Source organism: Myodes glareolus, chromosome 23 (assembly GCF_982192425.1).
Source record: "Myodes glareolus chromosome 23, mMyoGla1.1, whole genome shotgun sequence".
Lineage (NCBI taxonomy): Eukaryota > Metazoa > Chordata > Mammalia > Rodentia > Cricetidae > Myodes > Myodes glareolus.
In genome coordinates, this window is record NC_142048.1 from 8,454,661 (window position 1) to 8,464,691 (window position 10,031).

Below are 10,031 nucleotides of genomic sequence, written 5' to 3' on the forward strand. Positions count from 1 at the left end.
AGTGCAGCAATTCCCTGTGGCATGCGAACTGCTGTATACTCTCTGTACACAGACCACAAACTGTCAGAGTGAACAAATAATGAGTAGCTTTCACTGGTTGTTCAGACTGTCGAATCTCCAGTGCCTCCGTGGAGAAGCCTGCAAAGTGGAAGCTGTCAGGATCCTCATGGAAGATAAGCAGGGTCAGGTAGTGAAGGCAGCATCCAGCATGAGATGCTTCTAATATCACCTAGACCTGACAACAGGGAAGCTTCAGCCAACCTCAGGAGGCTGGTTGAGAGGAAAAATAGAAAATACCCAAAACTATTTAAAATAAAAAAGATTATAAAACAAGCATTGTGTGCCATGATAGCTGGAAAGCAGGATGTGGTGCGGTCTGGTTGTGTGTAAAGGGGTGGGTAGAACACCAAGCTTTCACATAGGCTGTAGCCTTGGGTTTCTAAGCAGGAGGCTTTGGGCAGCTGCCTTAGCCATTCTCTGTTTCTATTTTATTGTCCATAGAATGAGGCTAGCACTGGACACGGTGTCACACATAGAAGCCCTTAGGTGTTGCCATCAGTGTTTCTACAGTTGACCAAGACAACCCATGTAGAGTATCTGACATAATCACACTTGACAAGGGATTCTGAAATTTATTAGTGAGTGACTGAGTGAATGAGGAGGTGACAGGTGACTTCTCTTCTTGAGTTTTTATGGTGGTTGTTTATTTTGTTTGTTTGACACAGTCTCCTATATCTCAAGCTGACCTTGCACTCACTAAGTAGCAGCCAATGATAACCTTGAATTTTGGATCCTCCTGCGTCCACCCCAGAGAGTTAGGATGACTGGTATGTTCAAGCAGCCTAGGGTAGAGAGTGCTAGGAATTGAACCCAGGACTCTGTGCCTGGTAGGGCCCTACTCTACACCCTTAGCCCTCAGGACATACTTTTGTTTCAGCTTCCTCAAACCTCCTGATCTCTACTTAGGTTGCTTTTATATTTCAAGTAGTGCACTCCGTAAACTTCCCTCTGGCCATGAGACTAATAGCAAATTTGAAAACAAATTTATATTTGAATAATAAATATAGTCTTGGAAGAAATAAGAAATGTTTCTAATGTTGATCTGTTTTATTCTGGCTCAGAGTATATTCTGCATATATTTTTAAATAGTTATCTTTATCATAGAACTATATAAATGAAATTGAGAAATGCACAAGAAATATTTTAAAAATATGGAAGGGTAGCTGGGTTTATTTCTTATCTTATTTATATTTTTAGGTTACACTTTTAATTCAAAGACTACTACATGATTGCACAACACTCAAAAGTACATCTATACTATCCATGAAGACTTATGATTTATGCAGGCTGTTCTCAAACATTAAGTACGACTCTCCATTATGAATCCAACTTTTTAGGATTCATAGTTTGCAGTTGTACTGCACTGGGAATGATTCATCCAAGGAATGAAAACAATTTTTACATTTATTTATTTATCTATCTATTTATTAATTATGTCAAGGGCATGTAGGTGCCATCATTGTTTATGTAGGAGGTCAGGGGATAGCTTTGGGAGTCAGTTCTCTTTCTTATGTGAGCTCTGAGGATCTGGTTCAGTTTGTCAGATTTGAAGGCGTCTTTGCAGCCCCATCCAGGGCATTTGTAATGGAGCCATGGGAGAAAAGTGAGAGCTTTTCTGTCACGTAGCTTGACTGTAGAGATACTACTGCCCAGTGCCGAAGAGAATCAAAGACCCGTCAAGTTTTCTGCCGCCTGACTCATCTTCTGTTCACCAGACACATGACTTGCGCACCAAGGTAACCCGACTGCCATGTGTCACAGTCTTACTTAATGCCAGTGGGCTGAATTCATCAGTGTCAGAGAGAAGACTATCAGAGACAAACACATGATCTGTTTGGCATGCAGAGAATGCCAGAGGAACATTGGCATGACACCCACTACTCCTTTCCAAGAGAAAATTGGAGAGCCCTCACCACCCACACTTCCCAGGTGGCTAAAAATGTAAGTGGATCGTTATCGAATAGCCGAGTGGAGTTTCATGATGTTTGAAACAAACTGTCCATGCCAGTCTTTCTAGATCAAAAACATCTAGGGACTCTTTGTGAGGCATATATAAATGCCTCACAAAGGTCTTTACTTGAATCATTATGCAAAGGATGGGAGAAGGTGGCCAATCGAGGAGAGGTGGGTTCGTGGTCTTTCTGTTTGCTGCTGTTTTTTCCTGCTCTTGACAAAGCCAAGTGTTATTGTTCTGATAACACTGATGATTTTATGCATCATGTTTTGCATAAAAGATTACATAATAATGTGGTTAGCCTATATTGAAATCCAATAGAATTATCACTTGACAGTTGGTAGAAATTGACTGAAGTTCTTGATATATGAATATCAGTTGTGTTCACACATATTCGTAAACACAAATGTTTACTAATGCCCCCTCTTACAGATTCTTAATTTCATTACAACATGCATAGGGAAGTATTTTCCATGTAGTTTCCGTTATACTCTTATTGGAGGGTTCTAGCATTTGAGAGCCACACTTTCTTGCTGTTTTCAAGAGTCTTTGTCTTTTAATAGTTTGACTCTAGTGTATAGAGTACAGGTGTCTGAGTTTATTCTCCCTAGAGGTTTGTGAATCTTGTCAGTTTATATATTCTTTTCAACAAATTTGGCCATCATTTATACACAAATACCATTCCCTTTCCTGCTCTCTAGTGACTTCCGATGTGTTAGCCAGGGTTTTCTAAAGGAACAGAACTTACAGAATGATTTATTTGGTGGTTTATTTGATGACTTACAGGCTATGTTCCTAGTAGTCCAACAATGGCTGTCTCATGCTGGAAAAGTCCAGAATCCTGTAGTTGTTCAGTCCAACCTCCTGCTGGAGTCCCGGAGGATTGCTAGGGAGCTGCTGGTCTTCAGTCTGCATTGCAGTCCTGGAGAGAGGTTCTAACAGCAACACAGGAACGCCTTAGCAATGCAGACAAGAACATGTACGAGAGAGTGAGAAAACACAGGAAAAAGCAAGTTTCCATTTTTATGGGCTGTCTCCGCAAGTGCAGCCCAGATTCAGTGTGGGTCCTTCCACCTCAGATAATCCAATCATCAAAATTTCCACAGTGTGCCCAGCTACTTGTATTTTGTTTGATTCCAGACGTAGTGAGGCTGACAACCAACCTTAGCCACCACATCTGGGTGCTCATACCATTATCTGGTGATTTCCCACAGGTTTCCAAGGCTCTTTTTCCTCTTCATTTTTGTAAATGTTTTTTTCTTCAGATTAGATCCTGTCAATTGGCATAGGCTTATTTAGTATTGTCTTACAACTTTTACATGTACAGAACTATGTTATATGCCATAGAAGAAGAGTGTGGAAGTAACTTAGTAGTAGCAGCAGCAGCAGCCCCAGCAGCAGCAGCAGCAGCAGCAGCCCCAGCAGCAGCAGCAGCAGCAGCAGCAGCAGCAGCAGCAGCCCCAGCAGCAGCAGCAGCAGCAGCCCCAGCAGCAGCAGCAGCAGCAGCAGCAGCAGCCACGAAGTCCTCACCCTCTGGTCTCAGTTCTGAGGGAAAGGCAGGTGTTAGGACTTGCAGGATTTTTAAGTTCAGTGGGACAATTAAACAAGCAAATCAAAAAGTAAATCATAAGCAATACGGGATTGTCAAACATAAAAGAAAATAGTAAACACTGCAAGCGTATGAATCATAATTGTAAAATAGACATAATCTCTGAATTAGAAAGTATCATTTAAGTTGAATGTATTTAGCCTGTGTCTTTTTTTAATTTTTATTGGTTTTTATTGAGCTCTACATTTTTCTCTGCTCCCCTTCCTGCCTCTCTCCTCCCCCCTTCAGCCCTCCCCCAAGGTCCCCATGCTTCATTTATCCAGTTAGGCCAGCAGGACTTGCTAAATATGCTTTCTTTTTTCCATTTGATATTTTTTGCTCCTTTGTCAAAAATCAGGTGGTCGAAGGTGTGTAGATTAATATCCAGATCTTCTATTTGGTTCCATTGGTCCTCCTGTCTGTTCTTATGCCAGTACCATAGCCTGTGTCTTTTCTCAGAATGTTGTAATACTTGAAAACTGAGGATCTAGAATAGCACACTTTGCCAACCCTATAAACGAAATTGGCTCTCTTTCTAGGATACTATCTTGTCATTTTCTTCATTACATCTTATTTCATGACAGCGTCTCCTATACCACAGGCTGACCTCAGATTCCTTATGAAGCCAAGGATAATCATAAACTTCTGTGCCTCCTGCGTCCACATCCGAAGTCTGAGATTTGAAGGTATCGGTCACCATACCTCTCTGATTTATTATTCTTGGTGTTTTTGCACTGTTTGTTGGTTCCATGTTTGTTTGATTACTCTCCTGAAGCAGTTTTGTAGTCTGTATTCCCTGTCATGTGTGGTCTCTTGGTCTTCTTCCGGTCCTCTCTCGGTTGTATAGATCTGTCTTCAGTTGCCTTGCACTGGTGAGTCTCCCAGCCTTCACAAAGCCTCACGAGTTCATGAAGGGTCAGACTTAATGAACTTCAGGAGGAAACCTCCAATTCTGCCTGTATGTTTGCTCTGCTTGCAAAATCTTTAAGATCAACTAATGGTGAGAGAGTCATACCTTGTCACAGTAGCTTTGAGTATATGAACAGCTCTTTGCGTGTTTCTGGAGGCTTCAACATTCCCAGGAATATGCTGAGATATTCAAATCTCCCTCTAGGCACATTACTGTTCTGCTTTATTATTTATGTATTCATTTTTGGAATTTTGATCCTCCTCTTACTGCTCCTGATCACTGAGGCTGCATTCTACTGCTCCGATGTTAAACAGTTACCGCTGGTTATTTTTAGTGAGTCCTTGGGACAGGTAGCAGGGGGAAGGGGGCAGGGGGCAGGGGTGTCTGTTCCCAGCTGAATGAGTTCTAAGTTGAGAAACCAATGATTGGTTTTGCATTGGACGTTCCAGACAGCTGCCAGATGGATGGAATCAGGAAAAATGATTTGATAATGAGACTCTTAGGGGCACTCCAAACAAACCAAATCTACCTACTCCAGGGGCTGCAGGTCTTCCCAACTACTGGTGTTAAGGGGTTTTGGTTTTGTAACTGTACTGTGGAACTGGGAGCAATAAAATGGAAAAACTCATTTTAAAATTATCTCAAAAATCTTTTATTTTCAAATATCAGCACTCCACATCTTGTTATAATAAGCCTTTAATTTCTAGAGATCTGAAAGGGTAATTATGCCAATTTTTTTTTGCCCACATTCTCATTGCTTTATGGTGCTATAGAATTTTGGAGTTTCCAAAATCTCAGTAATATCCTCTTAAAATAAGAGTTCTAAAGAATAAAGAAAAAATAGTATTATGCCTTTTTTTAGTATATGTTCAGAAGTCCTCCTATTTAGTTTATAATTAAAATTATAGTATGTTAAAATAAGAAATGCATTTTCTTACCAGTAGGAATAATTTGGAAATAACATGACATTCTAATTCAATATGATATTAATTGCTTTTATTCTTATACAAAAATAATAAAAGTAATTGTCCTCCTTAAAGGACTAAATTATATTTTAGTCTTTACATTTCGAGTGCTTTATCATATTGGAACTGAAGAGACTCGTGACTACTCAGAGAAATGCTACATTGAACATTAATAAAATATAGTGAATATTTGTCTTTTTTGGCTACCTGCCACTAAAACTCTCCTTTCCTTGAGACAATTTAGGAGGCAGGTGGCAGGCTCTCACACCTCAGCACCATAAGACCCAAGGTTAACCATTCACATACCACTGCCTGAGATTCTGCCTGTTGAGGTTCTATGACAAGGAGCCAAGTTGAGTCAGGACTCTTCTCGGTGAGGCTGGACAAAAGCCTACAATATTTCTGGAAGTGGTATGCTAGGGAGATATTGATCAAGAACATGCCTGAGAGGGGCTGGCTATCCATTTCAGTTTTATAAATGAACATGCCTAATTCATTCATCATAATAATCTGATCAAAACTTATTTTTTTACAGGTTTTGTGTGAACCATAGCATGTTCTTTTGTGAGATGGATGAAGCTCCAAATCTTCCCATTTGAAAAGAGGTTTGGGTTATTCAGAGCCCCGTTGACTATTTTATGAAAGAAGATAATTCAGCAATAGACATGATCTGAAGTAGGTTATTTTCTTTCTCTAATAGTTTCCTTTGATTTATCTGGCCAATATCAAAACTTTGACCAAAGTCTAATGTACTTTAAGATTTATTTTTATTTTTTATTTTTGTGTATGTCTCTCTGTATATTCACATGTACATGGGGGGACTCACCCATGGAGGACAGAAGAGAGTGGGATCTTGAAGCATTTATCTAATTAATCTTAATCAATAAAATTCAGAAGTCAAATATTGTGTGTGTCGGGGGGAACCTGGAAGATCACAGAACCCGGAGCAGCCACCAGTTGCTTCCTACCTGTCTCCTTCCTGCGTACCAAAGGGTTCCTGTCTACACCCCACCCTATCACTTCCTGTCTCCACCTCCTGAGTGATGGAGTTAAAGGCCGAGCCATGAGTGCTAGGATTAAAGCTGTGTGCCACCACTGCTGGCTTTTATGGTTAACTAGTAGCTAGCTCCACCCTCTGACCTTCAAGCAATCTTTCTTTGCCAGAACACAGTCTCTCACACAATAACCATTTGGAGTTACAAATGGTTGTGGGATACCCAACTAGGGCTCTTAACTACTGAGCCATATCTCCAGCCCCTAGTTGAATTTCAGCTCAAGAGAATCTATCTGTAGAACCTATATAGCCATTTCAGAGACACAATCAAGAAGAAAGTCCTTAACATGTAGCCATACAGACTGAGAAGGGAATATGAGAAGAGGTGTATTTGAGTAAATTTTCATGGTTCAATACCATTCTTTTTTTTCCTTTTTTCTTGGTGGTTCTGTGGCTCAAAGACAGGATCTCATGCATTTTCAATAAGTGCTCTCCTGCTGAGAAATAGCCCCAGTTCAAATATTATTGTTCTAGATTAGGTTTGAGGTGAGGGGAAAATTTAATGATGGTAAGTCTGTAATCAGAGAAAAAGGTGTGCTGTGGTCAATGGCTTTGGCTGAGTTAAGTTCTTGGAGTACACACGGCACACGAGCACTGCTCTGTCCATTACATATACACGAGTTGATTAGCTAATTTGATTTTTGCAACTCTATGAAATAAGTACTGATGACACCTTTATCAGTCTCTCTACTTTAGATCTTGAAAACAAGATACAGAAATTTAAACGATATATTTATTTGCGAGGTAGCCTACTGGATGGTCTTTGATTACCTCCTGTTAGGAATAGCATGGGACTTAACAATTTGCTTCTGCTGAATCAGAGTGTAGCGAAGGTCATCACTTCTGTGATTACATTATTTAAGTTGATAACTTTCATCTTGCTAGCAGACTATTGATTCTTTCTGATGCTGTCTTTGATGAAGTGCTTTGTCACGCAGAGGAGTTCACATGGGAAGGGACTGAGAGAGAGCTGCTAACAGCTATCAGAAGGCCAAGGAGTCTAATAACATGAAAGGAAATGGATCCCTCCACAGTCTGACCTCAGATGTGACCCCAGGTCTGGCTAACATCTTGGCTGCATCCTGGTAAAAGATTCTAACCCTGTCACATTATTTCTAGATTTGTATCTGACTCAGAAATTGAAAAATAATAAATGAATGATGTTTTAAGCTGCCAGCTTCCTAATGACCTGATTTGTTATATAGGAGTAAAACAAAAAAAGGTTTCTGCTTGAGGTCACACAAGTAGAAATCTGAATAGGATGGGTATATGGCGAGCAGCCTGACTGTGCTTTGGGATGTGCATGCAACTCTAGAGGCCTTTGACATTTGGAAATTGTTATTGTCATGGAAGAGCGGTTGTTTCTGCCACCTTTATGTTAGATTTCCCCTAACTAGGCAAGAAGTTTGACAATCAGGTATTAAAAAAATGTCAAATATTAGTTACATTTTATTAATTTTCAATTTAGTATTTCTGTCCATAGTCACAAAATTAATTATCAAATTTAAATAAGTTGTTTTAATTTTACTCTTTACACTTTTGGCTCCTTACTCTTTTGACGGGCCTGCCTCCCAGCTCCTAAATAAATACACGGAGTCTTATTCTTTCTTATGAATGCCTTATGAATTTCTTATGAATGGCTAGATTTATTTCTAGCCAGTTTTTTAAAAAAATTATCCCATCTACCTTTTACATCTGGGCTTTTATCATTCTCTGTTTCCATATACCTGTCTTTACTTCTTACTCTGTGGCTTGCTGTGTGGCTGGATGGCTGGCCTTTGGCCCCTCCTCTCCTTCTTTTCTTCGTTCCTTGGTCTTCTCCTCTCCAGATTTCTGTTTGCCTGCCAGCCCCACCTATCCTTCTCCCCCCTTGCTATTGGCCACTCAGCTGTTTATTAAACCAATAGCATGTTTTAGGCAGGCAAAGTAACACAGCTTCACAGAGTTAAACAAATGAAACATAAAAGAATGCAACACATCTTTACATCCTTAAAGAAATGTTCCACAGCATAAATATTTAGTGAAAATGCTTATGCCTAGTAAATTTATTGGGTATTTATTCATATACATTGATTAAAAAAAGATTGAGTTATACAGTGAGTAGGGGCAAGGCTTCGTTTTTGCCTGTATTTCATACACAGATTAAAAAAAAAAGATTAAAAAAAAAAGACAGTGTGACAGAGGCAGTGGCAGGAGTTACGTGCGTGGGGTAATCAGCTTCAGAAATTGCATTTACCAAGAAAAGAACTGTCCTGTAGCCTCATCACAGAGACTTCAAACAGGGCCCCAGAGTAAAAATAAAGCAGGAGCTCAGCGTTCAGCTTGCAGACAGGCACCAGTCCTCACATCCTTTCAGCTGAGTCTGGGGCTTTCTATGCTCAAGCGGACTTGCCTCAGGCCTTTACTGAGTAGAAGACACCAGATTTTTTGCCGGCTAACAAATACATCGAGTCATCCCAGTCATTACCCATTGCTGAGGGCAGATCATTCTGGCCCCAGCGGCATCTTAGACAGCAAAAGCAGAGTCCCCATTCCAACAGTGACTTTCTCTGTGCTTGGGACCAGTATCCCAGGAAAGAGAGCAGTAGCCAGGAGAAGCAGGCAGGGTGCTTGCTTCTCAGGGGGGGGGGGGTTGGGGGGTGGGAGGAGATGAGAAGATTACAGCCACACAGGCAAGGGGGCAGTCAGGTTCATGTGCTAGCTTAGGTGTTAGAGGTCTTGTGTAAAGGCCGAAGAAGCTAGGGCATTCAGGTTATGCAAAGATGAAGGAAAATAAATAAGATATGAAAAAATATCTACAGTCACTTGCTTGATCAGAATACCTCCTGAGTAAAATCAGTGACGGCTTCCAGAAGAAACTTGTTCCTGAATATTCTATGCTGCTGCCATAGGATTATTTGGAAATATCAAGTAAAACCATGTAAAGTATTTTTGAGAAAAGGTGTGTTAATTCGGGATATCTACAATCGTTGATATTTAAGTTCCTCTTTGGTGGAGGGAGAGAGGAAGGGAAAGAGAGAGAGGGATGGAAAGACAGAGAGAGATACAGAGAGACAAGGCAGAGCGAGGCTAATGAAGACAACTCCAGACTGAATAGACACAAAAACATCTCCATTAAGTAGTTTCAAACGCACTGAAACTGATGTTTTGATCATGATATTTGTCAAGTTAATATCTTCAGACTTTCATCTGTGAGAGATAGTGAAGTGGTTATGCAAATTTATGCATAAAATAAGAAGCCCATATGTGCTTAGAGGCAGAGATTTCTAGCCAAAATGCTAATGATACGGCACAACGGTTAGCATTTGTGCCGATTTTAATTCAGAGCACGCGGCAAATATATTATCTGCTAAACAAGAGCAGGCAGTGTCATCTTCCTATGTTACAGATTCCAGAAGTTACTATATTTTAACTGAGCAAAAATATGTGAATAGCGATGAAATCTTGAAAGGGGAAACACCAAATGTACCCAAATAAAGTTTTTAGAATTTTTAAAATTC

At 40.2% G+C, this 10,031-nt stretch overlaps 1 long non-coding RNA gene across 1 annotated transcript; it reads left to right on the forward strand.

The window, feature by feature from the left end:
• The first annotated feature begins 4,158 nt into the window (after positions 1 to 4,158).
• Positions 4,159 to 7,707, forward strand: LOC146890649 (uncharacterized). The gene is made up of 3 exons (XR_014998657.2): positions 4,159 to 4,288; positions 6,013 to 6,152; positions 7,470 to 7,707. It is a non-coding gene; the product is annotated as an uncharacterized LOC146890649 (long non-coding RNA).
• Positions 7,708 to 10,031: the final 2,324 nt, after the last annotated feature.